The following is a 5,000-nucleotide window of genomic DNA, read 5'->3' on the forward strand; positions in this document are numbered from 1 at the left end:
GGGGAGGACGAAGAGAGAGATGGGGAGGACGAAAGAGAGATGGGGAGGACGAAAAGAGAGATGGGGAGAACGAAGAGAGAGATGGGGAGGACGAAAAGAGGGGATGGGGAGGACGAAGAGAGAGATGGGGAGGATGAAAGGAGAGTTGGGAGGACGAAAGGAGAGATGGGGAGGACGAAGAGAGAGATGAGGAGGACGAAGAGAGAGATGGGGAGGAAGAAGAGAGAGATGGGGAGGATGAAAGGAGAGTTGGGAGGACGAAAGGAGAGATGGGGAGGACGAAGAGAGAGATGAGGAGGACGAAGAGAGAGATGGGGAGGACGAAGAGAGAGATGGGGAGGATGAAAGGAGAGTTGGGAGGACGAAAGGAGAGATGGGGAGGACGAAGAGAGAGATGGGGAGGACGAAAGAGAGATGGGGAGGACGAAAAGAGAGATGGGGAGGACGAAAAGAGGGGATGGGGAGATGAGAACCAAAAAGGATGAGGAGATTAGGGAAGAGCTGGAGAGATAAAAGAAGAGATAGGGAGGTAAAAATAAAGAGAGGAAGGGAAATAAAGAATGGTTTGATAAGAGAAGATAAGAGAAGGCGTTGATATAAAAAGGGATGTAGAGATAAGAAGAGGAATAGAAGAGTAGATAGAAATCGAGATAGAATAAAGGATGGAGAGGTAAGGGAAAGGATAGAGAGATAGGGGAAAGGTTGGAGAGGTAAGGGGGGAATAGACAAATAAAAAATTAAATTGAAATACAAGAAAATGGATAGAGAGATAAGAAAAGGCATGAAGGGATAAGAAAAGGAATAGACAAATGACGGAAAGAATGGGAAAATAAGGTAAAGGATTGGGTGATAAGGAAAAGGGAAGGTGAGATAAGAGATAGGTGAAGAGATAAGAAAGGGGATGAAGAGATAAATAAAAAGATGTGGAGATGAGAATAATGATGGGGAGGTAAGACATAGAATGGGGAGATAAGGAAAGGGACAGGGATAAAAGGAAAAGAATGGGAAGATAAGAAAATGAATAGCGAGAAAAGAAACTGAAAGGGGGAAATAGAGATATAGAGAAAAAAACGATAAACAAGAGAACGGAGATAAGATGATGATCAATGAGCTATAAGGATAAAAAAAAAACGATAAACAAGAGAACGGAAATAAGATGATGATAAATGGGAGGGAAAAGAAAGTATAAGGAGATAAGATAAGTAGATAGACAGAGAAAGAAACAAAGAAAGAAGATGGATCGATTAACTAAAAGATTTAAAGACGAAGCAAAGAGACAAGAACATAAGAAAAAGGATGAGGAGACAGAAGAAGGGAGACAGGACATAAGAAAAATTGTGAAAAAAGGAAGCAGGATAAATAAAAATAGAGATAGATAAGGAAAATGGGTGATGACAGGGAATTTCACACCAAGGAGTGGAAGTAAAGGGTTATGGTAAGTGAAATTAGATAGAAAGTTAAGAAAAAAACGAGAAAGGGGAAGAAGAGCAAAAAAAGGGTAGAAAGATGGAGATATTGGAAAAAGGGATGAAAGGGAGATAAGAGAAAATGGAAAAGAAGGGTAAAGGGAGTAAAATGAAGTACGAAAGGAAAGTTAGATATTGAAGGGAAAAGGGGGGAAATGACGATGAAGAGGCAGAAGCAAGAGAGAGAAGAAAATTAAAGATGAAGGGAGGAAGGGAGACAGAAAACGATATAAACTGAAATCAAATGAAAAGAACGAAAAACAACGAAAATGTGGAGGAAAAATCTAACATGGGAAAAGATTTAAAACATTCCGTACCAGATATATTTCAACAGAAAGAGAAAACGCCAAGAATAACAAGAACAGATAGAATACAACAAGAAAAGAGAGAGAGAAAGAGAGAAAAAACAAAAACGAATCAACAATGAAAAATCACAAAAAATAGATAGATAGATAGAGAGAGAGAGAGAGAGACAGAGAGAGAGAGAGAGAGAGACAGAGGTGAGAGAGAGAGAGAGAGAGAGAGAGAGAGAGAGAGAGAGAGAGAGAGAGAGAGAGAGAGAGAGAGAGAGAGAGAGAGAGAGAGAGAGAGAGAGAGAGAGAGAGAGAGAGAACTTAAAAGAAAGAGACAAATGGAAGTGGGGAAAGGGAGTGGACAGTAGAGATTGAAAAGAATAGACACCATACGCTGAATCATCAAAACAAAAGAGAAACGGCGTGAAATATGGAAAGTGAGGGGGAAAAAATTGGTCAGATAAATGCCACGTAAAAAAGGGAGAGAGAGTAAAACAAAACAAAAAATGAATAAACAAATAAAATGAAATAAGGGAACAGGTCAAGGGAGGAATAAATAACAGGGCATAGGCTGGAAAGCTGAAAAAGGCAAGGAGGGTAAACCGTGAAGAATTCGAAAACGAAAGGACAGAATTCCGCAAAGCGAAGAGGAAGATAGAAAGGATAAACAAATAGGAGGGGAAACACTCACACATAAATATACATTTATTTATGTATATATATATATATATATATATATATATATATATATATATATATATATATATATATATATATATATATATATATATATATATATATATATATATATATATGCACACACACAAACACGCTCGCGTGTGTTTGTGTGTAAATATATATCCATATCCATGGGCTTCGAAATCCCCGACTGAGAACGGTATCTTGAGCGCTCTTTGGCTCTTAGTAAACTTGTTTGTAAACCAGTTTCATATTTTCATCCTTAGGACACGACTAGAATTTCGATATATGAAAATGCCCAAAATACATCCACGAAAAATTGAAAACCTAGCATGGCCAAATAAATACATTGGTCTGTACTTAGAGCCAAGCACCATACCAAAAATTAGGGACGATCTGGTACCTCTTCGTTTCACATCACGGGAAAAGGGAGTGAGAAAATCTTCCATTAGTGAAATGCCAGATCGAGCCACCATGGAAGATTCTGCATTGTTGTTTTTTTCTTCTTCTTCTTTTTTACAATATGTTTCAAACAACGTCTAATTATATCAAACATTGATCAAATTCTGTCCTATTGCAATAACTCTTGGATTAATGTATGAACCATGATACGCAATGTAGAAAGGTATGAATGAGAACGAATATCTTCACAATACAAGAGATATATATAACAGGTTTCAATTATATCTTCGTCAGATATACATGTATTTCTGACGAAGATATAATCGAAACCGGTCAAATACATCTCTTGTATTGTGAAGATATTCGTTCTCATGCATACCTTTCTACATTTGTCAACATGAATACGGTTCATGATACGCAAGTTGGATTCACGAACAGCTGGTAACTTCAATAGTTACAATCGTAAATCGACTCATTCTAATGGTAGCCAACAGAGGGCTCTAGTAATACGATTCCACCAATCAGCGAGCGCCATACATAATAATTTAGGTTCCTTTGGCCAATCACGTTATATTTAAATATATAATGTAAATAGGACTAGACACAGCGAGATTTTAAAAATCAGTGTCACAGGTAAAACATTCTTTAAGCATGTGTAGGGAAAATAGATGAATTTATCTAATCATATCCATCATGCTGGATGTTAACAGAATTCCCTGGCTATTTATTGTATAAGTAGGAACCAATACAAATATTGCTTTATCAATATATTGTCTACCACAAAGCAAAGAGACAGTCCAAATGGTTTTTATTTATCTAATTTTCATAATTAAACAAAGAACCGGACCAACACAATTTTATCTATCGCCATCTATCGTCAAATAAAGGAAATATTTCAAGATCATTCTTGCTCATGTGTTATGGAGTCTGTTGTCAAAATGCCGACAGACAGAAATTTCTACACTTGTTTAATGCTCGCATTGCCAGTTTATATATCAGTGAAGTAATTGTTTCTATAGAATTTTTAAAGAATTTGTAATAATTGTGTCAGACAAGAAGAATTTTTTGAGTTCACTTATCTATTCATTCCATGCATTCTACAGTCTAATAATTGTACGAGTCTTTTTTGTGGATTTTTTTCTTGCTAGTTTCATGTGGAATTTGCATTTCTGCGATATGTCCATATTGTGATATGCGTTTGCCACCAGACTTATTTCATCGAGTATAAAAACAAACTTGAATATTGATTTCTGGACGAGATAACACGTGATAACATCGTCTCCCTAGAAGTGCTCCGACCACCGGTAAAACTCACCTTGGTAACTCCGATGGCAAGTTGTTCGTGAATACCGCCGCTGTCTGTTTACAATAGTAATTGCAGTAACCAAAAAAAGTTACCATCGTAAGCTTATCCGGCACCTGGTGGTCAGCGTCCTTCCTGCAGCGTTCTACACCTTATTATATACCACAGGAGTAGGAACGGCGGCCATGTCCATGTCAGCTTGCTCTCTGTGCCTGCAGGCCCTTTCATCTCCAGACTGTGATTTCAGTAAAAAATATTTCAGGAGTAAGAAGGGAGCGGGAAGGAAGGAGGGACGGGTAGGAGTGGGGAGGGAGGAGTAGGAGGGAGAAGGGAGGGAGGGAGGGGTAGGAGACGGAGGAAGGGAAGGAGGGGTGTAGGGGGAGGATGGAGGGAAGGAGGGGTAAGGAGAGGAAGAAGAGAAGTAGAGGTAGGGGAAGAAGGAGAAGGAATGGGGAGAGAGGGAAGGAGGGAGGGAGAAAATAATGAGGAGGAAGAGGAGGGAGATATAGATTAGGAAGAAGGAAGAAAAATGAAGGAGGGAGGGAGAAAAATTAAATTTACATCACGTACAGTAGGGCGCTGTTGTTTCTAGGTGCTCATCATTCCTACGCCTGGCAACGGAGAAGCTGATGCTCAAATCTCCCCAAACATCATAAGATTCACTTTATTTTCTACAGCTCCTTATTTCAACGCGTTTTCACGTGTAACCCATGAGGAAAAACACGCCTATAATTTAAAACAAATGTGACAGCAAAAAATACGCCGAAACTTCAAAGACACCTAAAAGAGACAAAAACAAACAGACGGGTTCAACTGAAAATAATCTAATTGTACCAT

At 38.6% G+C, this 5,000-nt stretch overlaps 1 protein-coding gene across 1 annotated transcript in view; it reads left to right on the top strand.

Moving 5' to 3' along the window:
* The window catches only part of LOC113802696 (carbonic anhydrase-related protein 10), a 247,497-nt gene that overhangs the window by 190,417 nt on the left and 52,080 nt on the right, over positions 1–5,000 (top strand). The window lies entirely within an intron of this gene.

Source organism: Penaeus vannamei, chromosome 21 (genome assembly GCF_042767895.1).
Source record: "Penaeus vannamei isolate JL-2024 chromosome 21, ASM4276789v1, whole genome shotgun sequence".
Classification (NCBI taxonomy): domain Eukaryota; kingdom Metazoa; phylum Arthropoda; class Malacostraca; order Decapoda; family Penaeidae; genus Penaeus; species Penaeus vannamei.